The following is a 25,805-nucleotide window of genomic DNA, read 5'->3' as shown; positions in this document are numbered from 1 at the left end:
TGATGTAATTTTATCACTCAATGGCCCATGAACAGAAGATATTTCCCCGAGAGGACTGGTTTTTGGGAGGGATAAAGAAAACTGCCCATTGAACAGCAGATAAATGCCCCAGCTCTAACAGATGCCAAATAGAACACACACCCCCAGCCACATCTTCCAACCTAAGACAGAGGGGAGGGAGCTGCATGGCTCACTAGGTGAATTCCAGAGACTGGAGTTGATTCCCAGTGAGAAGCCTCCTCTGTGGCCTGGGAAGCCTTGGTTCTCATGGAGTGTTTTGCCTGTGCAGGGCTGAATGCATCAGATCCGTTTGAACGTGCTTGATCCCACAAATCAGCACCTGCTCGGCAGTGAGCCTTGGCATGTGTTCTATTTTTGGGTGCAGAATAAGGGAGCCATTCATCTCGAGCTGATTTGCAAGGATAAACTGGAGTGGGAGAACAGCAGTGACTCAGCTCAGCGTTCCTGGGGTGAGTTCAGCACTAACCTCTATTAATGATTTAGCACAGCCATTGAAAACGTGGGAAATCAGCTGCTCAGGGGAATTCTGATGTCCTGGCTGACTCCAGTCTCCAGGCATGAAGTGCCACCTCTGTTTTGTATATTTTTTTCTCTTTATTGGTGGCAATGGACAAATGTACACCTGGTTGGCTTAAGCATTCCTTGGTCTGATCCTCTCCCATCAAGGATGCATATTCCTTGCTCCAACCCTTTCCTGCTCTCTGGGACACTTATCTGGAAGGACACATCCTGGCATGGGTCTGGCTTGTCTGTTTTTGTTTCTGGCAGGCATGGTGAGGCCTGGCACAGGTTTCCCTGAGGAGCTGTGGCTGCCTCATCCCTGGAAATATCCAAGGCTAATCCTCCCAAATTTAATTGGATAGGGTTTGGAGCAGCCTGGGATAGTGGAAAGTGTCCCTGCCCGTGGCAGGGAGTTGGAAGTAGGTGGTCTTTCAGATCCCTTCCAATCCCAGTCAGGTTGGAATTTCTATGGATTCCTCTAGAAACTTGTCTTGCACCACTTATGGGAATTGCCAAAATTTGTTGCTGCTGTGAGTTCTGTCCAACTTGCTGCTTCTCAAGTGCCTTCTTGAGAAGGGTGTGTGTGTGGCCTCTGGAAGGAAACTGGGGGTTTGCCTTGGCCTGGGGAGTGGCATCTCTTCCTGAGAGGGAAGGGAGACAGACTGAGGCTTCCTCCCAGAGGGAATTTTGACTTTTGGGGATTGCATGGTGGTGCAGAGAGGAGGATCACTGGCAGGGAGTCCCTGCAGCCTAGAGAAGGGCAGGGGCACTGGCATCAGCCAAGGCATGGATCCACAGCCAGATCCTCCAGAGCCAGCCTGTTCCTCCCCCAGAAGCAGCTCTGTGTTCCCTCAGGATAACAGATTTCCACACATCCCAGTTTTACATCCCCAGGGATTGCAGTGCTTGAGATGATCGCTCGCTGCCGTGTGCGTTCTGTGAGCCAGTCACGAGCAGGGTAGTGGTTTATTTTCTGAATTTTAAAGGGTGTTTATGCACTGGAGGATTCAAAATGAATAATTCTGGCTGCTCTAAAGAAATTAACTTCTTTCAGTGAGCAGCCTTCAAAGAAAATGTTGCTGCAGACAAGCCATTAGGGAAGCAGATGAAATACTCTGGGGCTCAGATAGCTGGGAAGGGACCAATCCTGCAATTCCTCTTCCACAGGGAAATCAAGTTTTCCTATAAAGTTGCCCATCAGGTGTCAGAAGCTGGCATTTGTGCCTTTCTGGAGTGGCTGGGGTAGATTGGAAGCTCTCCATGAAGCAGGGCTCCAAGGTTTGTTGGTTGGAAATGCACCTGGGTGCGTCCAGTTGGAGCTGCTGAGGCCAGGTGGAGACCTGGCTCTCTGTTTGCCATGATGTTCCAACATTTCACCCCAAATTTTGGCCTGACCTTGAAAAGGAGCATGATTTCCCCCCCTGATTGTGCCTATGAGTGTGAGCAGTGGCAGGGATGTGGGATGGAGAGGATTGAACCTGCTGGCTCTGGAGAGAGGGATTCCCCTGCCTGTGCCTCAGGAGGGATACTGAGGCATTAAGCAGCTGACTGGGTTTATAAAAAAGGCCAAAAAAGCAATAACAAAAAAGCTGTTTAAAGCTTTGTTGTGCCTTGCCTGTCCTTGCACCAAGCTTTGCACATCTGTTTGGCTGCAGGCCCGAGCTCTGATCCTCCATGGACCCTCAGGGTTGGGTTTCTTTACACCCTGTGCTGCCAAATCCGACTCTGTTTGGTCTCTCTGGGCTGCCATGATCTATTAGAGTCAGGATGAGCACCAGCCTGGGTGCTGGTGGCTGCTCTGGTAACTCAGAGCTCTCTGGATGCAGAGTCACAGCCAGGAGCATCACACTCCATGTTTAGTGTGAGTTATTCCCTGTGGACACCATCCTGTCTGGGAAAAAGGGGTTTGCTTTTAACTCTGTGTGAGATGCACCTCACAGCTGGCTGCAAAATCAGCTATGCCTGGTACTTGGAAAGGAAACACAGCTGGAAATGCCCAAGGTCAGGCTGGTGGAGGTTGGAGCAACCTGGGATAGTGGAAGGTGTCCCTGCCCATGGCAGGGGGTGGGATGGGATGAACTTTTAGGTCCCTTCCAGCACAAACAATTCTGTGATTCTACTCTCCTGAAGGTGCTGTTGGACAGATTTGTCTCTTAGCCCTTGTCCCATGGCAGCAGATCCTCCTAAAAAAATTGTCCCCATCTTTCAGGCACTCCCACAGCAGGGGTGAAGTTGCCTCCACTGGGACACCCAGCTGTGCTTCTCTCACCTGGCTCAGGAGGTACAGCTTGCAAACCCTCCTGACAGGAGCACCCGTTATGTGGGGATTTAATCCCAAATCCTCTTTGGGGACAGCTGTGGGGCACAGCTTGACAGCAGTAGCCTGGCTCTGTTGGTGTGACACAGCAGAGAGGAACAGTTCAGGGGCTGGCTGGAGTGTGTAAAACACATTTTGGGGAGGAATTGTGATTTATGATGAAGCCTCACAGCCCAGTGTGACTGCAGCATTTGGCTGCCTCTCTGGGTTTCTTTGTAACTTCTCCATGTTTTATTTCACATTCCACCTCCCCCTGTTGAGCCTGGCAGTCTGGAAACAAGGCTCTGAGAGGGCTTGGCCAACCAGAGTCAACTGGTGCCATTCCTGGGTCATTTTGGGTATTCTGCTGATCACTACACTCCTCCTGCAACCCTCCAGCTGGGTCTGAGCCTGCAGCAGCCTTTGAGGGTGGGATATCCCTTCCCTGGGCTTGGATTTCAGGGAATGAGCCCATCTCTGTGCACCTGACCTGGCTGTGACCACTGGGAAGGCCAAACTCCAGCACTGCTTTGGCTCATTCTGCCTCTCACTGCGTCATGTCCTTGTTTTGGCAGCCTCCCTGTCTGGTTATCCAGCCTGAAATTCTCAGGGGCCAACTTCTCCTAATGGAGATCAGGAATCTGGGTCACTGCTTATGGGCTGAAGGGTGGAATTAAGCAGCACTTGTTTGATAAGGTTGCTCCCTGTAATGAGAAAACATCCTGGTGTGATGCAGAAGGTGCCTTTGAAGCCTCAAGAGATCCTGGAGAAAGGCAAAATGGGGGGGGTGGGGGGGCGGAATCTCATCCCAAATTTAATTGGCATGAAGGAATTGCCATTTGTGTGTGAGGATTCTGTGCCAGCGTGGTGGCTGTGCTGTGATTGTGGCAGGACTGAGTGACACTGGCTCTGTGTTCCCTTTGCCATGGGCCAGTGTCACTTCCCTCTCGTCCTGCAGATCAGTGTTTTCCTCAGGGATTGGATCACATTTCAGCACCGAGGTTCTCAAAGTGCATGGATGACAATTTGCCTGTGAACTGATGTGGCCTTGCCAGCATGATGCCTCAGGTTTTAGCTTTTCTATTTTTCAGATTCTGTGCTGCTTTAGTGGGTACTTCTGAGCTTCACATTAAGTGTTGGTAAACTCTCTTAACAGAGCAGGGAGACAAAACAATTCCTGCTCTAGCTGGGGACCAAGGACAAATGATCCAAATCTCAAGCCCAAAAGCACAAACAACGTGGGCTGGAGAGAGAAAAACAAGCAGGATGGGACTTCATAACCTAAAGCTGTAACTGGACAATTAACTCCAATGTGCAAATGGAGCAGAACTGATCAAAGTGAGAGACCCTGTGGCTAGTTGTCCATTTTGTGACCATTTTGGGTTCATCTTGGTGATGAGATCTTTTTCATAAATCCCTACTTTATTCTTTAACTCTGCCCAGCCTCTGTTCTAGCTCAGCCTTCACAAGGCATCAAGAAGGAGCACCATCAGCTGAATTGAATTCATGCCTGTCTGTGGGTCTCAGTGCATTGAATCCTAGAGTATTTTGGGTTGGAAGGAGCCTTAAAGCTCTTTTTTTTCTAACTCTCTGCCATGGGCAGGGACACCTTCCACTATCCCAGGTAGCTCCAAGCCCTGTCCAGCCTGGCCTTGGACACTTCCAGGGATCCAGGGGCAGCCACAGCTTCCTTGGGCACCCTATTCCAGGGCCTCACCATCCTCCCAGGGAACAATTCCTTCCCAATATCCCATCCATCCTTGCCCTCTGGCAGTGCCTCTCTCCTTGCCCAAGGTCCAGGTTGGCCAGCAGACCTTCTGACTGTTCATTAGAGTCAACATCCTCCAGACTGAGCCCTTGAAATCTGCCCCATTCTTGTTTCTTTGTAAGAGCTTGGAGTTTCAGGTAAGGTAAATGTACCTTTTTAGAAGTTTTGAGCAGTACTCTGTCAAGAGGAATGAATAAGGAATGTGCACAGTGTGAGTTCACCAGAGTTCATAAAATATTTGTAATTCCCCCGTCGTCCCTGGAGTTCACACTGACTCAGGAACCTAAACCAGGGGCCAGGTTTTAAAAGCTTTTGTGTTTACAAAAACCAGTGCTTGTCTTTGGTCATCATATCTGACAGCTGAACTGTTTTCCCAGCGGAAAGAAAGGGTCATTTTATAGCCAGATATAGCAAATGTGAACTCTGACCACAGGCAGGGCAGCCTGAAGGCACCAGAAGTTTTATTTCTGGTTTTCAGGTCGAGAGGAATTATGGAGGTGAGGGGGTTCTCAGACTGCCTGCTGCAGCAGCAGGTGTGGCTCTTGAGGGGACAGGTGGGTGAATGCAGGTGGTGGAGCTGATACAGAGCACTGATACAGAGAGGAAGAAGTGAACACCTGGGTGTGCAGTTCCTGACCCTGCTGGTGGAGGAGAGAGCTGGCCACGGTGTCTGCTGATGGTGGCACCAGCATCCCTCTCTGCCACCTCCTTGGCCAAGTGCTGCAGCTCTTGCCAGCATTTTGGGCTGCCCTGGCCAACCTCAACCCTGATTTATTTTCTGTGCCCAAGTTCAGCTTCCATGAGTTCCTTTGGGTACAGTTCCTGTGAGTGTTGCACTGTCTTGCCTGGGTTTTTCTGTGTGTTTTATCAGGAGACACTTCAGGCTGCAGCACTCTGTAAAATCCAGTTTTTGAAGGCAGAGGAAGATGTGCACATCTTAATTTGACATCTCTTTAATTGCTGTCTGCTGGCAGAGGGCTGGGCTTGGGTGCAGGACCTCAGCTCTTCACATGGGTGGTGTGAGGGCTCCCTGTGAATGTCCCCAATATCTACCCCTTATCAACCTGTACAGAATTCACACAGAATCACAGAACTATTGGGTTGGAAGGGACCTTCAAGATCATTGAGTCCAACCCAGCCCCAACTCCTCAAGTCAACCCTGGCATGGAGTGTGACATCCAGGCTTTGCTAAACACATCCAGGGATGGTGACTCCACCACCTCCCTGGGCAGCCATTCCAGAACTTCATCACTCTTTCAGTAAAAGATTTTTTCCTAATATCCAACCTGTATTTCCCTTGGTGAAGCTTGAGACTGTGACCTCTGGTTCTGTCAGTGCTGCCTGGAGAAAGAGCCCAGCCCCAGCTGAGCACAGGCACCTTTCAGGGAGCTGCAGAGAATGATGAGGGCACCCCTGATTCTCCTTTCCTCCAGGCTGAGCACCCCCAGCTCCCTCAGTGGTTCCCCACAGGGTTTGTGTTCCCAGCTCCTCTCCAGCCTCGTTGCCTCCCCTGGACATGCTCAGTGTTCCAACATCCTTCCCAAACTGAGGGCCCAGAGCTGGACACAGCACTCCAGGTTTGGCCTCACCAGTGCCAGGTACAGGGGCAGAATGACCTCCCTGCTCCTGCTGACCACACCATTCCTGATCCAGGCCAGGAGCCATTGGCCTTCTTGGCCACCAGGGCACACTGCTGGCTCATGTCCAGCCAGTCCCCCCAGGTCCCTTTGTTCCTGGGCACTGTCCAGCCACACCTTCCCCAGCCCAGAGCATTGCAGGGGGTTATTGTGGCCAAAATGCAGGACTGGGCACTTGGACTTATTAAACTTCATCCTGTTAGACTCAGCCCATCCCTCCAACAATTCCAGGTCTCCCTGCAGGGCCCTCCTACCTTCCAAAAGATAGACACATGCTCCTATCTGCAAATTTCCCAATGACAGACTCAATCCCCTCATCCATGTGGTCAACAAAAACATTGAACAGAGCTGGCCCCAGCATAGAGCCCTGAGGGACACCCCTGGTGCCTGGCCCCAGCTGGATGGAGCTCTGTTCCCCACCACCCCCTGGGCTGCCCATTCAGCCAGCTCTGAACCAGCCCAGAGTGCTCCTCTATAGGAATAACTCCTGTTGATGGAGTGACAACATTATTTTTTGTCCCTTTAAAAAGGAAAGAAGCTTAGAAGTTTTTCTTTTCAATTAGGCAGAAAAAAGACACTTCATAGGCTTAAGGGACTTCACCTCAAACTTAAGGATAGCTAATTGGACAGAAGCCAAAAAGTCCTGCGTGAGCAATTTACTAGAAAAGGACAAAGAACCTAATCACTTTTGTAAAGTGTTTTACCAGGAGCAAGAACATCTGGCACCTGGTTCGTTTTTTCTGTTTGTCATTTTGCCTTTTATTAAACCTTTTTGTTCCCAACGCTCCAACAGAAGCCATCCTGCTGATCTTTATGCCTCCAGGGGTAGCTGAGCTGTCTTTGGTGTGTTACAGACCTCCAAGGGCTTATTAGACCTGGCTCAGACAGTTCCTATAACACTCCTGTCCCAGCCCTGGGCAGCTGGACCCAAATCAAGAGCAGCCTGCTGCACTGGGAGCTCCCTGGCATTCCTCCACAGCTTCTCCTCCTCTCCCTCACTGCTGGCTGCCTCCCTGAGGGGCCAAACCAGGCTGGGTGTCCATTGCCAAGCAGAAATCCCTTTTTCCTTCCCTTTTCCTCCCACCTGCCCAGTCCCTGTGCCTCTCCTGCTCCTCTGTTCCTGCCCAGCCTTTCAGCTTCAAACAAAAACCCCTCTGTGTCTGTGTCTTGTGCTGGATGTGACACTGGTATTTACTGCTTTGTGTGTAGTTGTGGTAGGTATTGTAATGGCTGTGGTTAATTCTGTTTTTGTAGGAATTGCTAGTGATGTTTGGGTTAAAATTGCTTTTTTTATGGTAATTTGCTGAAATAATCGATGGGTAAATTATAAGGTTTATGATGTGATGTGTGTTTTTTTGATTTAATTAAAAAATGTTGTCCTTTTTTTGGTTGTTGTAGTAACTTTTGTAGATATTGTACAATGAAAGTTATGTTATAAAATATGTTATAAAATATAATAATTTGGAATTAATTAATTTGTTAAGGTGTAGAATGACTTGGGGGATAAGAGGCTGGGGTTACTTGGGAGGTGTTTAATAATTTTTTTGATTGTGTGTGGTTTTGGTTCCTAAAGGATTTTTGGGTAGCTGTTACTACTTGTTTTGTCATGTGGTGGTGTTTTGTGTTGGTAAATCTGGTTTTTGGAAGTATATTTTTATTTATGTTCTATCTGGAATGGTATTGACTGCTATAGTGGGGATTTTTTTACATTTGGGATAACAATTGATTGTTTTAACAGGTACTGGACAGTTCTTTATTACATTTTTAGGTTTAAGTATATTATATTATTTATAATATAAAGTATATTATAATGATTCTATTATAAATTATTATATAATAACATTATAATTATATTTTAGTTTATTATATAATGATATTATAATTATGTTTAAACTAATATGTTAAAAATATTATAATATAAATTATATTATTTATAATGCAAAGTATATTATATTATTTGTATTTGCTTGTGGTATTGTTTTGGGACAGTTTATAGTAAGAGTATTGAATGCTTTTGTAAGTTTGTCACTTAGTACTTCTGTTTGAGTAGCAAATCTTGTGTCCTAATTTTAACAAAAATTTTAACAAAAGTTTGTTCTGCCCAGGCTGCAGTCAGGGGACAAAGGAAGAGTGAGCACAGTAAGAGCAGAGGGGCCAGGTCGTCCATCCCACACCACGTTTAAATGCAATAAATAAAAATAAATAAAAATTTAAAAGAAAAATAAATAAACTTTTTAAAAATTAAAAAAATAAACAAAGGCTGTTAAATGCTTTACATGCCAGGGAGCATCTCTGCAGGAGACTTCCTCTCCTGCAGGTCCAGGGAGTCTGGGAGCTCCTGGGGGGACAGGAAACATTCCCAGCAGTGCTCACAATCCTTAAATGCTCCCAGCAGTGCCACTGCTGGGCTTAAATGTGGCTCTTGCTAATGGTGCCTCCCTCGACAGGGTTTTTCTCTGTGATGCTGTCTGAGGTTAGTGATAAGGGCTGGTTGTCCTCACTGGGGTGGTGCATGGTCTAATCAAGCCCGTTCCTATTAAGAGTGATGCTGGTGAGCCAACTCCTGCCCCAGCATCAGCAAGAATTTGTAGAAAACTGGAGCAAAACCTGAGTGGGCTTGGAAGTTTTGTGACTTCTGAGGGGCTCTGAGGCAGCAAGATCCTTAGTTGGTGAGTAACAGGTTCATATTTTTCACTAAAAGTCACGTTTACTTTTGTGGGGCTTTTTTGCCTGGCTTAAAATCAATTGGGCTGAGCTGGTTTTTAAAGCCTGGCAGAGTCACCAGAGTGCCTTTGAGGAGGCTTGAAGGTAAAATCCCAGAACCCTCAAGGCTGGAAAAGCCTTGCAGGATCACAGAATCCAACCTCTGACCCAGCACTGCCAAGCCCAGCATTAAACCATGGGTTTTAACTCAGCCTTAAACCATGGGTTAAAACCCACCATTAAACCATGGGTTAAAACCCAGCCTGAAACCATGGGTTAAAACCCAGCTATCACCAAAGGGGTTTTGGGGACAGACAAAGGTGATACAGAGACTCCAGCATCAGAAGGCATGAAAAGACACTTTGTTATTAGAAATCTTCAGTTCTTGTAGAAACAATGGTGGACCTAAGACCTGATTGGCCTTTAGGAATCTTCTCTCACCCTGTTGGTGAATTATGAATAGCACACTCTGGAGAACCACATCTATGAACTATGGTTACAGAAGGAGAGATAATGATTGTTTGAATTCTTTCCTCTAAGTTTCCCAGGCTTGGCCTGGGAGAAATTACCTCTGTTCTTTCTTCAACTGAACTGAGAATATCCACACCCAGCATTAAATCCAGCATTAAACCATTAAACCATCCACCAGGATTTTCAAATCCTGCTCTCAAAACACCTGGAACTGACCTGGATCAGAGGATATTTTAGGCTTTTTCTGGTGGGTTTTGACCTCCTGTCTGTGCTTCAGTAGGCAGTTTACTCCCAGGTGTTTACTGGGGTAAACCTCTCAAGGAAGATGAAATGCAGGTGAGCTGTTGTTACAGCAGCTCATTTAAGCTTTTGCACCAAATATTGAGCTGTAAAGTGCTGCTGCACTGGTACATCCCATGTTTGTGAGCTCTGGCACCCGTGAGGGATGCTGGAACTGGATCAATAGAAGGGGAAAAGTGCACTCTGAGCAAAGTAAGGAGTGTTGGCAGCTTGCTGTAACAAAGAGAGGAGGATGCCTGAGGAGTTCAGAGGGATCAGGGCTGGCCAAGCTGGAGAAAGTTCAGCAGGTGAAACATTTTGTGGCTGGAGGTATGACCAGCCAGAGTGGCCACCAAATTTTCAGGCAGGAGAAGTTAAAAGGTGGCAAAGGACCCTGCTGAAAGGTGAGGGGTGCTTGAGAAGGGAAGTTAAATCCCTGTGATCCTGTGTTTTGGCTTGGCACCTGTCAGTGCTTTCTTTGTGCTGCCAGTGAGCAAATTTTATCAATTAATTTTATTAATCAATCCCTTTTGTTTCTCCTGTGCCATACAATGCAGCCTGCTCAGTAATTGTGGAGCTGCTCTGCTTCCTTCAGATGGAATGGATAATCCTTCCCAGCTCCAAGCACCTTGTCCCAGGCCTTTCCCACTGCCATGAGTGGAGAGGAGACGTGGCTCCTTCTTGAGAAAAGCAGAAGAGGCATTTCCATCCTGAAGGCAGTGGCTGGAAGGGCTGCCTGGGCTCTGACCTGCTGCAGGTTTGTGTGTCTTAGGGAAAGAGGCTGAAATCTGGGCTTGTTCTGGGAAAAAAAATGTAAATGTGGGCTCCTCAGCTTCCACATCTTCCTGCTTGGGAACACAAGGACACAAAAAGAGCATTTTGTGGCTAGGAAAATCTCTGCTCTGATGCTTCAAATTTCTTCTGGAGGAGGCAGTCTCATGTCATGGATAGATTTGCTGCAGGAAGAGTGGGACAAAGCTTGAGAAACTCCCCTTGGTTCCTCCCATCCTTTGTGAAATAGGGATGCACTGGGATCCAGCTCTGCATTGAGGTGGTCCATGTCCAGCAGCATGTGGGAGCCCACAGGTAACTGAGCTCTGGGCTGTGAGGTTTTCTGTCCTCTGTCCATGTCCTGTCCATAGGTGCTCCTGGATGTGTATGGTTAGTGGGAATTTTTGTGGTGATGTGAATTTAATGAAATCCTTTTGGTAGGGAGAATTTTAGGTGGTCCAAGGAGAGCTCAGACTTTGACATTTCTTTTTATTTTTTATCTTGATGCATCCAGGGAGCCACCACAGCAGCTCAGGGACACATCAAGCCAAAAAATCTTGTACTGGAGTAAGGAGTGGGCTAGGTTTGACATGGGTTTTTTAAGTAAAACCACTTCAAATGTTGCTGGGGAAAAAAAAAGAAAAGATTAACATCTCCTTTGCAGTCTGAAATGATGGACTTTGAGCTGGAGAGCAAGCTCCCAGACCACCCTTTTCTATTTATTGCCCATAGCAATTTCCTTGGCCTTCAGGAGCTTCAGGGTAAACTGAGCACTGTAATTACCCTGGACGTTACCAGGGCACTTTCTCCACCCCTCTGGAAACTCTTGTGAAGTTTCTGCTGTAGCTAAAGCTTCTCTTGCAAAGGGCAGGACAGGAAAAAAAAGTGCTTTTAGAGGTGTCTGCCTTGTTTATGTGTGAAGGACAGCTGCCTCCAAGAGAGCCAGGCTGCAGCTAAGCCATGTCTTTATGGGGACCTTTGTATCTGTTTTTGCCTTCCTCTCAGCCCTTTATTCCCAGAGTATTCCCATGGGACAGGTGTTTAATAATTTTGTTGATTGTATGTGCTTTTGGTTCCTAAAGGATTTTTGGGTAGTTGTTACTACTTGTTTTGTCATGTGGTGGTGTTTTGTGTTGGTAAATTTGTTTTTAGGAACCATATTTTTATTTATGTTCTATCTGGAATGTTATTGACTGGTATAGTGTTCTTTATTGCATGTTTAGGTTTGTTGTACTGAAAGTATATGATATTATTTGTATTGGTTTGTGGTATTGTTTTGGGATGGTTTATAGTGACAGTATTGAATGTTTGCCCCATCCCTGGAAGTGTTCCAGGCTGGGTTGGAAGGGGCTTGGAGCAATCTGGGCTAGTGGAAGGTGTCCCTGCCCATGGCAGGGGGTGGGAATGAGATGAACTTTGTGATCCCTTCCCACCCAAACCATTCTGGGATTGATTCCTATGCTGAAACCATTTCTGCGCCCTTGCAGCTGTAATTTATGCCTCACCTGAGTGTGTCAGTGCTGTATTTACCATTTGTGCCAGATTTGGGAGCATCCCACCATCTGCATGTCATGGAAGAGCCCTCCCTGATGGGAGGAGCAGAGTTTGGTAGCTGAGAGTCAGGCAGGGAAAGTTCCTTTCATCTGCTCCAGGGCGGGTTTGGATGGGATAGAAGGAAAAAGGTGAAGAGGTGGTCAGGCCTGGGAGCAGGCTGCCCAGGGCAGTGGTGGACTCAGCATCCCTGTGTGTCCAAAGGATGTCCCACTGTGTTCTGCTCTCTGTGTAACACTGCACACACAGAGCCTGGAGCAGGTGTGGGCTTGTGAACACCCTGAAGGGCCTTCTGAAAAACAAGGTTCACTCTCCTCTAAAAATTTAGAAAGTCTAATAAAGTACAATAGGAGACAAAGACAATAAAGCAAAAATTTATTACCTGGTGCCTCCTGGCATTCAGCCAAGAGCATCCTGGCTATTTTGGAAACACCCTTGATATACCATTTCTATTGCATCAGCCTGCTACATATTCAGAAACAATTATGCATATTAAACTTTTCCCCTGTTGGGAAGGATGAGAGTTTGACAAGAAAGTCTCACAGATATGTGTGCTTGGCAGAAAGGTTTTTTACTTATTGAATCTGAAGAAGGAATAGAGATGGAAGCAAGTTTTGATAGAGAAGGAAAGAATTGCTGAGCCAGCCTTACTGGATAACCAAGGAGGCAAAGGGTGTGTTAGTTAGAAGGGGTTTTATGGCTCAGAGCAAAGGACAAACCCACCTCAAACAAGAAGATGTTTTTACCAAGCAGAAAGATAGCACAGGCAAACAAGCCTGCTGATGTGGCAAGCAGAAAAAAGGTCTCAGAATTTTCCACTGCAAGAAAACTGAAAAACAACTTCTAGCTTAAACTGTGATGTACTGACTGTTAGTGATTGGAGAACAGTAACATGAATATGGTAATTACAGGAGTTATGATAGGCTGTAGATAATAGTTCAGGTATAGATTGGTTCTGCTGAATTCAGATGCTCAGCAAAGAAAAGTATAGAATGCACTGTAACCAAAACCAAAGGGTCTCCAGGCCTGCCTGCAGCTGGAGCTGACAGCTGTGGGCACAGCTCTGTCACCCATGGCCCTGGACTGCTGTGACATCTTGGATGGAATAAACTGCATTTTGGAGAGTCCCTGGAGTCCCACATCCCTGATTTCGGCTCTTACATTCCCCACACCACTTCACATGTTCCAAGAACTGTTTAGCATGGCTCCTCCACGGGTCTGCCTTTTTAGAGTTGTGGTTTTAGTCCATTGTTATCATCACCTCCAGTTTGGGCTTTGGTCCATATTTGCTTCAGACCATGAGTGCTGATAGTTGGCACATCTGTAGCAGGTGTCCTCATCACATGTTCACTGATGTTATCCCATCCAAGCAGGCATTTTAATACAACCATACTCTATCAGCTGTTTCTAAGTTTTAGTTAACAACAGAAATAAAAATTATATCTTTATAGCAAAGTTACTTTAACACCACACACATAGAATCCATTTTAATATTTGCAAAAAGCCAATATTATATGTATGTATAACAGCAGGGACTGAGTGTCCCAGGTGGAAAGCTGGGAGTGCAGCTGTGTCTGGAGGCACAAACCAACACTTTGGAAGCCCTGGCTGCTGAGGAGGCAACCTGAGGTCCTGTGGCTGGAACCAGGTCAGACCCTGCTGGGTGCTGGCCCAGGGGGGTTTGGGGGAACACGAGCTGAGTCCAGCTGTCCTTGTCCCCAGCAGAAAGGTGCCTTCATCCTCTGCCAAAGGCAACTGTCCCCCAGGCTGCCTGGAGTCCTGGTGGAGCAGATAACTCCACATCTGCTCTGCTTCAAAGCCTGGGCTGGGCCAGCTCCGTGCTCAGACACACGTGGCATGAATTAGGGGGTGGATTAGTGGGAATGTGTGTGTGTGCAATGAGGTGCCCAGTACATCCCTGCAGCACAGGGTGCAGCTGCCTCTCTGCTGCGCTGCTGCTTCAGAGAGGAAAGTGTGTTTTTCCCTTTCCTTTGCAGCTTCTGAGAGGTGTTTTTGGTGGGGATTCAACCCACCAGGCAGGAGCAAAGTTAATCCTAAGGGGAGCTTGGTGGGGAGGGAGATCACATCTCATTAAAAGTCAGCTGGAAAAAACTCTCCAGGATTACACATATATTTTGCAGAGCAGCTCCTCGTGTTGCTCAGCCTGCTGGAAGCCAAAGCACAGATTTGATTTCCCTCAGCCACAGAGGATCCTGTAAATTACCCAGAGCTGGGCTCTGCACCTCTGTGAATACTCAGAGCATCTTGGAGGTTGATCCTGGTACTTGACCCTCACTAGAAATTATTTGGGGTGGTGGAAGGGCAGGAGCCAGCTGAAGCCTGATTTAACAGCTTCCTAAAAAAAGGCTTCCTGGCAGGGCTGAGGCATGGGCACGAGGGAGGCAGGAGGGCAGGGAGCATCTCTGTGCCACTGTGTCCTGCTCCTGTGGTGCCACAGTGGGAGGACAGCAGGACAAAGCTTCAGGTGGCTGCTTGAATGCAAGGGCTGCCATCAGTGCAGGCTTCAAATAGAGAGGGGAGTTTTTATTTCCTTCACTGCTCCAAACCCTTCTCTTCCACTTCCCTGCTGGGATGGACGCATTCAGCAGTGGGAGACTGGTGGCACAGGCTGGCAGGAAATCTCATGGACCAATTTTCCCTGCCTTTCCAGGTTCCTGTTAAATTGCAGGAGCCCATGTTTTATCCCAGTCCCCACAGCTGTGCCCCAGCTCCAGCAGCAGAGCTGAGAGCAGAGCTGCCATCCTGTCCTGCTTTGTGCTGTGCTTTCCTTCCACAGGTGAGAGATGTGGGGTGGAAGGAACCCAAAATTCCATCTCATTCCACCCCCTGCCATGGGCAAGGACACTTTCCACTGTCCCAGGCTGCTCCAAGCCCTGTCCAGCCTGGCCTTGGACACTTCCAGGGGTGAGGAATCTGAGGCTTCTCTAGGCACCCTGTGCCAGGGCGTCCCCACCCTCACAGGGAAACAATTCCTTCCCAATCTCCATCCATCCCTGCCCTCTGGCAGTGGGAGCCATTCCCTGTGTCCTGTCCCTCCAGGCCTTGTCCCCAGTCCCTCTCCAGCTCTCCTGGAGCCCCTTCAGGCCCTGAAAAGGGCTATGAGTTCTCCCTGGAGCCTTCTCCAGGTGAACACATCCAGTTTCAGCCTGGCTCCAGAGCAGAGGGATTCCAGCCCCTGGAGCATCTTTCTGAGGCAGGCTCCACTCAGTCCCTTGAGCTTGGTTGGGAAGAGCCTTCTCAGTTACTGGGTTATTCCTTGGGCTAAATGGGATGTGCAGAGATCTGAACCATCCTGGGGGCTGTCAGTCCTGGGTTGCTGTGTGGGACCTGGATGTGTCAGGGGTAGGGTCCCCTAACTCTGGTGCTGTGCTGCTGCTGTGGCTCAGCTCCCTTTCCTGGCTGGTTTAACTCCCAGGGTTCAGACTCCCTTTGAGATCTTTGGGCAGAAGAAGTGTTCTGCTGTTACTCATTTCTGGAAAACGTGAAGTTGTGGGTAGGGACTAAGCTGTGCTTAGATACAGGCAGCACTTCAGTGGAGAGCTGGAGCCATTTATATTATATTATATTATATTATATTATATTATATTATATTATATTATATTATATTATATTATATTATATTATATTATATTATATTATATTATATTATATTATATTATATATAATCTCATACTATATCATACCATACTATCTTAATGCTATACTAAAACTATACTAAGGAAGGAGAAAGGGTACATTGGGAGGCTTAACAAGAATGAATAATAAAAACTGACTCAGAGTCTGACACAGCTGGCTGTGATTGGTCATTAATTAATAACAATTCACATGGAAGCAATCAAACATTCACCTGTTGGTAAACAATGTCCAGACCACATTCCAAAGAAGCAAACACAGGAGAAGCAATCAGATAATTGTTGTTTTCATTTCTCTCTGAGGCTTTTCATCTTCCCAGGAGAAAATCCTGGGCAAAGAGGATTTTTCAGAAAATATCATGGTGACACAATCCCATAATAAACACCCGGCTGGGCAGCCAACAGCCCTCTCCCTGTGCTGAAAACCTTTAAGCAGTGCCCGACACAGTCTCCCAGCAATGCAGAGAAAAAGGTGAAGTCACTAAGGTTTGACATTTATACTGAGAGAGAGAAAAGAAAATGACTCATTCCCCACAGCCTAAGGGCAAATTCAGTGGCTTCTGCATCTCAGCGGCTCTGTTGGTTAACTTGAAAAGAATCCTTTTAAATTCCCATTCCCTTTCTCAATGCAGTGTTTCTCCTCTGCTGATTGACTCATTTCCTGGAAATCTCTGAGCCAACACAGCCTTCCTGGCGCTGTGGGTTCAGGACTATTGTGTGGTGGAAGTGTGTTTTACCTGGAGGGGTTCTTCACCACCAGCCTTGGAAAAGGGGAAAAAATCCTGGTGCTCCAACGTGTCTGGGAACTCCGAGGAGCAATAGGTGCTGTTTGTAACCCTCCCTTTGGGTTCTGGGGTGGGTTTGGTTTTTCATTTGTTGTCAAAGCTCTCTGTTGACCTTTGAGGTTTGTTTAGGAGAGTGGGATAGATGTGGGGTGCTGTAGTTTTGTCCTGGATGCAAAAAAAGCCATTTTTAGTTCAATGTAAGAAAAGGGTTGAGATGAGCTCATCCTTTAAAGATGACTGGAACCTCTGCAGCCATGGAATTCCTGCCTCATTTTTCCATCAAAGCCAGGTCTGCAGGGGATGCAGCAGCGGCTGTGTAGAAAAATTAAATTTATTATACTGTAGGGTCTCACTTGCATCTGGATTTGGTGGCAGATTCCCATTTTGTGGGAGAAAAGAGCAACTTGGATTTCCCTCCACCGTATAGAGGAGATGAAGGCTGCTCAAGAACAAACTGGAAACCCCAAACTTTTTGTGTTAGGAATGGACTCCTGGGAGGAGTAATTCTGTGTAAGGGTGGCATTCTGGAGGTAAAGAGAGGCAGGACTGGGAGCTGGGCTGGCACCAATTCCCTGTGTTGTCCTGTTGATAACAATGCAGAATTCTGTCGCAGGATTCCTTGCAGAATGCAGGCATTCCCCCTCTCAAAGCTCACAGCCAAAGAGCAGCTGGTTTCTGCTGCAGGGGATGACACAGGATGTTTGGATTTGGGATGCAGATCATCCCAGGTGCTGCAGAATTCCATTTCAAGCTGTCACAGCAGCCACGTGGTGATGAAATATCTCCAGTTTGGAGATGTCTCCTCCCAGCTGGGGAAAGCAGCCTGGATTCCTCCAAGGCTGTGATGGTTTGGGTGCTGCTTCCTTGAGGAATTTTTGTAGTTTGGTTTTTGCGCTTTTTTTTTTTTTTTTTTTTTGGTTAAGGTTGGGGTTAAATCTGTGAGATGGCATTTTTCATTTGGATTTAGATGTTTATTAGGTTTTTTTTTTATATTATGGTTTTACAAACTGTGAGTTTTACAGTACTTTAATAAGTTTAAAATGGAGTTGTGTCTTTTTCTTTATAAGGTTTTTTTAAGGATAAACTGTCTAATTAAGAAATGACACTTACATTATTTTTACTTTTAACTTAATGACTAACTACTTGTGGTCTGTAATGTCAATTTTTAATTTAATTACACAATACTACTCAAACTTGTGAAGAAGAAGGAGTAGCTACTGCCCTAAAACTTCTATCTTGTTTTATATATTACTATATTCTAAAACCTTAAACTCTAAGTTTTCCACCATGTGATATTACACACTTCTATTCAAACTCCACACCCACAATCCCAGTTCTACTATTCAATTTTGGAAACTTCTCCACTGTCTCAGGTCAAATGCAGTGTTCCCTTGGGGATCAGTTCCTGTCAGCACAAAAAGTCTGAAATTCTCAGCAGCCAGGGTCCCAACACTTCCTTTGTACAGGGAAAAATGGAAAAATGCACATTTTGGAGGGAAAATGTTCTCTGCAGCCATGGAGAAGCCCCTCTGCCAGGAGTTCTTGTGCTGCTGAATGAGAACAGAGGAGTTTTGGGTGAGGTGTGTGCCTCACCCAAGCCACAGGATGTTGGTGGCTGTGCCCACTCCCCTGTCCCCAGTGTAGCCCATCTTGGTTTATGTTTAGGTTGGATTTTAGGAAAAATTTCTTCATGGAAAGAAGCTGCCCAGAGCAATGATGGAGTCCCATCCCTGGAAGAATTTCACCCATGTAAATGTGGCACTTGGGGATGTGGGTTAGTGGTGGGCTTGGCAGTGCTGCACTCGATGACCTTGGGGGCTTTTCCACCCCAAATGATGCCATGATTGATCCCTCACCCTCCTCTGAGCTGCAGACTGGAGAACTGCAGCCAAGTGTGTCACTTTGGTGCAGTGCTAGGGGGAATTGAGAGCAGTGGGAACCTCTTTACATGGTAAAACCTCCATTTCATAGCCTGCCTGCAGAAACTCCAAACCTCCAACCTGTGCTTCCCTTCCTGCTTCTCCCCATCCCTGCCTCCCTCTCCCTGCAGAGGTGAAGCCACTCCACTGTAAATCTATTCAAATATTCATGCAGGAGACTGAAGCCCTGCACTAAAAAGCGTGGCCCAGAGAGAGAGAGAGGTCATTTGTCTGCAGAGAGTTAAATCAATACCCTGCTGAATCTCCCTGCCAGTTTGGTTCCCTGCTGGGGAGAGGGAGCTCTGTGCAGCTGCTGGGATCTCTCCATCCTTGCTGCTGGAGCAGGCTGCCCATCTGCAGCTGGCCAGCTCTTCTGGGGACACCAGGCTGGGAGAAAAGCCAGGAGAGACCCAGCCCTGTGGTGTGACCCTCAGCTGTATGACAGCCCTGTTTCTGTGGGAAAGGCAGCCTTTCCAAGCCTTCCTGAGGGGTTCATGCAGCCCCTCTGGGATCACAGAGCGGGTCCTCCCCTTCACCATGGGGCTGCTTTGTCCCTTGTGTCACCCTCTGCCCCGTGGGTGCTGCTGCAGCATCCTCAGTCCTGGGCAAGCCCAGGCCTCTCCTTTTCCTTATCTCCACACTTCCAGATCCTCCCCACAGTGAGGGGAAGGGATTTTTAGGGTTTTTTTATGTATTTTGTGGGCTGTTCTCTCCTTTTACCCCGACTTGGCTGAGCAAGGCTTGCTGAACCCCACCAATCCCCCCACAAAAACAAGACCTGTGTTGTTAATTGTTAATTGTGGATCAGCTTGCTCCAGGTTTCAGCTTCTCTGGGAATGGCCTGCCATGAGCTCAGTGGAATCCAGATGCAGGTCCTGTGGAGAGGAAAGGAAAGGAAAAATTCCTTCCCTGCTCCATGTGCTGAGGGCTGCCTCTTGCCTTGCTGTGTGCCACCTCCAGGCCCAGCCATCAGTTTGTTCTGAGGAGCAGAAGGGATGCTCAGGGCTGGATCAGAGGGAAGGGACACTGCCTCACACAGACAGGGTGTTCCTGGCTGAGGTTGGTGCTTGGAAGCCTTGGAAGCACAATTTGGGGCTGCATTCCTGCACCTAGAACAGGCTCCCCAGGGAATGCTCACGCTCCCGAGGCTGCCAGAACTCAGGGAGCTTTAGGGCCATGTCTCAGGGATGGGATTGTTGGGGTGGACTCCATACTTGTTGGTCCTTCCCAGGAAGGATTGCCCTGGTTGACCTGGTGTAACTTGGGCCTTGAGCTCAGCTAAGCTGGGCTGGTGGCACTGAAGGATGTGAGAGTCCCTAATTTTTCCTCTCCTTTCAAGGAAAGCAGCCTAATTAAGCTTCCTAACATCTAATTAGTTTTCACAGATTCCTCACAAGTAATTATCAGTGGTGCAAAGGGCTGTTAAGTCCTTCCCTGCTCCAAGGCTTGTGGAAGGGGGTAGGAACCTCTCTGCTCCCTTCAGCAGGACCTTCCCAAGCCATGGCATCCTCACTGTTGACTCTGTTCAAGGATTTGTCCCCCTCAGTTTACAAAACTGGGATGAATATCACCCCCAAAAAGCTTTTATTGTTTGGGCTATTAATCTTTCCTAATAGGAGAAAGGTTTTGAACCACCTTCTAAAACCTGGCTTTATCTCCAGAGGCTGAGAGAGCAAAGCCAGACCTGGAGCTCGGGGAACCTCCTCCCTGCCAGGTGGGGAGGCAGCAGGGATTGATCCAGAATCCCTTTAAACTGCATCTAAAAATGTGCCTGTGTGCATCATGGGGCAGGTTGGGAGGTTTTGGAGCAGCTGAGGGAGCTGGGAAGGGGCTCAGCCTGGAGAAAAGGAGGCTCACGGGGGACCTTGTGGCTCTGCACAACTCCTGACAGGAGAGGCATGGTTGGGCTCTGCTCCCAGGGAACAGGGACACGAGGAGAGGGAATGGGCTCAAGATGGGCCAGGGGAGGTTTAGGTTGGGCAGCAGGAAGGATTTCCCCATGGAAAGGGTGCTCAGGCCTTGGCAGGGGCTGCCCAGGGTAGTGGAATCCCCATCTCTGGAGGTGCTCAAGAGGCACTTGGATGGTGCTGTGGGGATGTGGTTTTGTGGTGGCCTTGGAAGGACTTGGGGAACAGCCCTGCCTGATCTTGGAGGTCTTTTTCAACCTTAACAATTCCATATTTCCTTACTGGTTTAAGAGAAAAGCAGAACTTGTGGCACGATGTGCTCCTAAGCACAGGACAATCCTTTTCCAGCTCTGGAGGTGCCTGAGCTCCCTCCTGCACCTGAGACCTCTCTGGGCTGTGCTGATTTAAACAGGGAACTCATTCTCCTGGCAAGTCACTGTGGCATGAACCAGCTGCCTGCTCCCCTGCCTGGGCATCACCTCCTTCCCAGAGCTTGGAATGCTCAGCCACTGTGAGACACTGCCCTGGCAGGCACAGCCCTGCTCCCAGGAGGATGCCTGGCAGTGTGAGTGTCTTTGCTGTCTCCTCGGATTAGGCACCGAGGACAGGAGCTGGATGCAGACACCCTGCTGGCAGAGAGGCAAACTGAGCTGGCTCTCCCTGCTTTTGGGGCTGCAGCTTCCCAGCATGGCCCTGAGCCCTGGAGATTTTATATCCCTGTCCTTTATGGGTCTCACTAGCCTAGAGGCTGTGACAAACCCAGCCATGGCCACGGGCTGCTAGCAGCAGGGAAAATCCCCTCTGCCATAATCTCACACCCCCCCCCCCCCGGCTGCCCTAACAAAGCCCGTGCTCAGGGGAGCACAAACCCACCCTTTCCTGGGGTTGCTTGGACTTACTTTCCTCAATCCCTTCTTTGTTTTTCATTCCTGAGCTCTAACACAGGCAAGAAAGGAGCTGGAACCAGGATCCCTGGAGGCAAGGAAGCTATTGTCCTAAAAACAAAGGAACTTTTCCTCACGTGCACCAGCAACAATAGGAAGTGCCCCAGAGCCTTTACTTCATCCTGGACTGGGTTTCCTAATGTTTTCCAGGATGCTTGTCTGCTCTGGTGCAGCCAGGAATGGCAAACTATGTATTCCCTCTCACCATCCTAAAAAAGTGCTGCTTCTACTCAGGAGCAGGAAAGCAGAGCTGGTGCAGCAAGTTTCTCCCCAACAGGTGAGAAATGGTGCCAGTCTCCTGGATTTTGAAGAAATCTTTCAGGACTTCCCTCTGCCCTCACCAGCACCTTTAGAAGCTGCTGTGTTTCATTTTTTGGGGGGAGAGGAGCAGGAGGAAAGGAAAGCAAACAGGTTAAAACCCCAGAGGAACGTTTTTCCATGCAGTGTCACCTACTCAGTTCCTCTCTCTGCACCTCAGACTGGCCTGAAGGATGCACAGAGATGCCCAAGGGGGCTGGAGACCACCTTCACTTGGCAGCAGACACAGGCTCAGAGCTGCTGGAAGCCTCCTGGGATGCTCCAGAGTCGGAATTGAAAATGGACATGGGCATTGCCAGTGCCTGCTCACGTTTTCCCAGCAATCCCAAACTGAAGAGAAGTTTTTTTTTTCCCTTTCCTAGGAGATATTGGCATTCCTCCAAGCACGGAGGGACCAGATGGAACAGTAACACAGCTAAAACTGGGCGGGGGGAGGAGGGGAAGGGAGTATCTGTTAAGGAGTTGGCTTGAAAATAAGATCATGGAAACCAGCTGTTGCTTCAAGAAAGGGTTTTGCTGCTGATTCTAGAAGAGGACAGCATAGGGGCTGATGTAAGAAGCCAGTCCTGAAGACCAGATGTGTTTGGGCTGCATCTGGGGAGGTTAGGAGGTCCTAACCTAAATGCAGAGACACTGAGCAGTGCGTGAGGGGATCTCTCTGCTAAAAAGTACAACATCTCGCTGGCTTTCTCTTCTGGGCTGCTTTGGGGGGCTCAGAGAGGCAACACTTCCACCTCCAAAACCTCCAGCACTCAGGATCACGAATTCCTCCCAAGACATCTTCCCTGATGTGTCTCTGGAGCCGCCCTCCTGCGGATCAGCTCCCTGTGATGCAGATCTGGGAAGACACATCCTTAGGTAACCATTTATGTAAGTGGCTTTGTGTTGAGGTTCCACAGCTCTGAGAGCCCCCAGGCACCTCTGACCTGTGACAAACACCCAGTTTGTCTCCTGGCCCAGCATCCTGCAGTGGACAGTGCCCTGCCCTCCTTGCAGCAGCCCTGCCTCCCGTTTTCCATCAAGTGCTGGATTGTCGGGATTGCCATGGAGATGGAGGCCAGTGTGACAGGCATCAGGCAAACAACATGAGACAGTCTGTGTCCTGGGGGATAAACTTGGCACTCTGAGAGGCATCCCGGGCACAGAATTCCCATTAACACCATCCCGTGCAGTGTTTGAAAACTGATCTCACACTTAGGAGTGGTGTTGAGAGGGGGGAGGGACAAAAACCAGGGTTAGGGCACAGAGAGGGGCATTGCTGCTCCATGAGGACAGGAAATGGCCTGGCAGCAGAGGTGTTTTCTGAATTCCTGCCTCAGCTGCTGTTGCAGGAGCAGCCCAGGAATTCTCCTTTCCCTGATGCCCTGCTATGGTTTATGCAGGATTCTCTACAGGGATACCTGCTAGTGATTCCAGGCGACCCTGGGCCACTATGCCAGGAGGGATTTGGGCTTGGAGCAGACCTGGAGGATGTCATGTTCCCCTTTGGATGGCCAGAAAACCCTGGCAGATCAGAGGTACGGGGAGCAAAGCACCAGCTCAGCACACAACACGATCCTTATGTAATTGTGCTGTGATGGCCATTGGCACAGGAGCTGGGATTTATGTCTGAAACAGCGAGTGTAGGAATTCTGTCTCCTTGGTGATGGAACCGACCAATGGAAAACACACACACACACACAAAAAGGACTCTAAACCCATCCTTGGACCTTGCTTTCATTTTCAGAGTGGAGGAGAGTGAATTAGGCTGGCCTGTGGCTATGAGCAGGATGTAAATGTGCCTGGCGTGGCTCTGGCCTCCACCTGAGTCATCCCAAAGCAGGCTCAGCTATCCCAGGAGCTTCTGTGGAGAGAATTAGGATTAAAAAGTCATGTACCTGTTATGACAGACCTTCCTGGCACCCTGTGCACTGTCCTTACCACACAGTCTCCCCCTCCAACCTCCCAAAAACGGCGCTGAGTTTGGGTATAAGTAATTCCTGCCCTCCCTGCTGAGCCCTGGATTAAACCCAGCATTAATAAAAATTAAACTGCCTGTGTTTAACACACCAGGTGGGGAAAAATAGCCCACGTGAACCACAGCAAAGAGGGATCTGCTCTCCTTTGAAGCCCTCTGAGCCTCTCAGGGAGGAGTCAGAGTTTAGGACAGCAGAAACATCACCATCTCCCCAGCATGGTGCTGGGGGTCAGGCCACCCTGGCTTTGGGCAGTTGCAGGAGAGGGTGGATGGCAAATCCATGGTTTTATGGAGTGGTGCTGGTGGTCTCTTACCAGCACAAGGTTTGCCAAGTGGCAGTGAGGGGTCTTGGAGATTTCCATGGTGGGAGCATCTCAGGGTGAGGGTTTGGCTCCTGGTGCTGCTGGTTGGACACAGAGGGGTCCACAGAGAGCAAGGAGCAGGTTTGGAGCAGACCACTTCAACAACGTCTCTGCCATGCTGGATGTTGGTTATCCTTGGATCTGGTGCTCTTGATTTAGAGGCTGGAAGAGCCAGGAATGCTCACTGTTTTCCAGAAGTGGCCACATCTTCCAACTGCTGCTGGGATGAGAGTCACCCGTGTGCCTAGGGAGCAGCACCGTGTCCCCAGCCGGCTCTCCTTGACAACACCAAACCAAACATCATCTGCCTCAGCTGAGCAGGCTGCAGAGGAAGATCAGGCTGCCCAGGTGGAAAGTTTCCCAGGGAAAATATCAGAGCCCTGTTTTCTTTCTGCTTAATGAACGCTGTGACCCTCGCTCCCCAAGTTATTCCAGTAATGCCCCAGGATCCTAATTAAGGCTGAGCCCAGCAGCTCTTGGCATTGTGTAAACACATGGGAAGACTCTAGGAAGCTTCTCATCCAGTTTGGTTTAGGCAAATGCATCCATTGAAACTCTCCTCTTTTTTTTTTTTTCCCCTTAACTTTTTCAGCAGCCCCACAATGGAGGCTTTCATCTCCACCTCTTGTGTGTATTCCAGTGTCATGCCCTCTGCTTTCAAAGGCTTAGGTTTGCCTTTAATTGTGTCGAGAGCCTTTGTCTCTAAGCCTTTAATAATGGATTTTTTTCCCTCCTCTGCCAAAAGAGGAATTTTGTTTCTTTGCTGGCTTTTCTTCTAAAGCTGAAGTGACAGTTCCCTCTTCTCAGTGAGATTTACAAAGCTTATCTTTTAATTTTCAAGAGCCAAACAGCAGAAGGGGGGGGGGGGGGGGGTAAGCAATGAAACGTCATCGTGGCTTTTAAATGCTGTCGCTAGGAGAAGGCTTAATGATCTGGAAATAAATAAACTGCAAACTCAGGGGCTGCTGCCATTTACTGACACCAAACTGCTGCTCCTGCTGGGGACAAGGATGGGGCCAAAGCTGGCACGTCCTGATAGCTCCTTTCCTCTGGGCACAGCCAGGATGGAATCCTGGCATGGTTTGGGTTGGAAGGGACCTTAAAGATCATCCAGTTCCACCCCACTGTCATGAAACATCTTCCACCATCCCAGGGTGCTCCAGGCCCCAATATCCAGCCTGGCCTTGGACACTTCCAGGGATCCAGGAGCAGCCACAGCTTCTCTGGGAATTCTATCCCAGCCCACCCCCACCCTCCCAGGGAACAATCCCTTCCCATAACTGTGGCAGGAAGCTGAGGCACAAGGAAGGAAATAACCTGTGTCCAGCTTGAGGGATGGTTGGAGCTCATCTCCAAGGATTTGAAATGAGAAAGCCAAGAGAAATATCGTGTTCCTTCTTCCCTGAACTCACTGTCAAATCCTGCCAGCCTCATGGCTGGCAGGGTTTGCCTCAGCTCCGGGGTGGGGACAGCCCTGGGGTTGCCATCAAGGCTCTGGGGGATGAGGTGGGACAGGAGGATCTTCCAATCTTTCCTGCCCATCCCCAGCCCATGGTGGTTGTGCAGGAAACACAGGTCTGGGGAGGGGTTGTGTTCCCACTGAACAAGACACAAATGGATTAAACTGCTTCATGTTGTTTGAACACTGACTTGGCCCAGCTGGGCTGGTGCTAGAGCAGGTCTGAAGTTGAGAGTAGGATTTGCTCCATGGGATTTTATTATTTTTGTTTTGAGTGTGACAAATCAGAGCTGGTTTGTGGTCACTGCAGTGGGACTGCCAGGGTTGAAATGAGTTCCAGCAGAGAGAAATTGTATTTTCCAGCTGCTTCCAGGGGTTGTGTGCTTCATCCCTCGGGACTGCCATCTTCAGCCTCAGTGATGAAGGACTGGGGAAGCAGGGAACTCCAGCTCTCTCACAAGGATCCCAGGGATCCTGAAGGCATAAATCCTTGGGCAAACCAC

This window comes from Haemorhous mexicanus, chromosome 26 (genome assembly GCF_027477595.1).
Source record: "Haemorhous mexicanus isolate bHaeMex1 chromosome 26, bHaeMex1.pri, whole genome shotgun sequence".
Lineage (NCBI taxonomy): Eukaryota > Metazoa > Chordata > Aves > Passeriformes > Fringillidae > Haemorhous > Haemorhous mexicanus.
Note: the sequence above shows the minus strand (reverse complement) of the source record.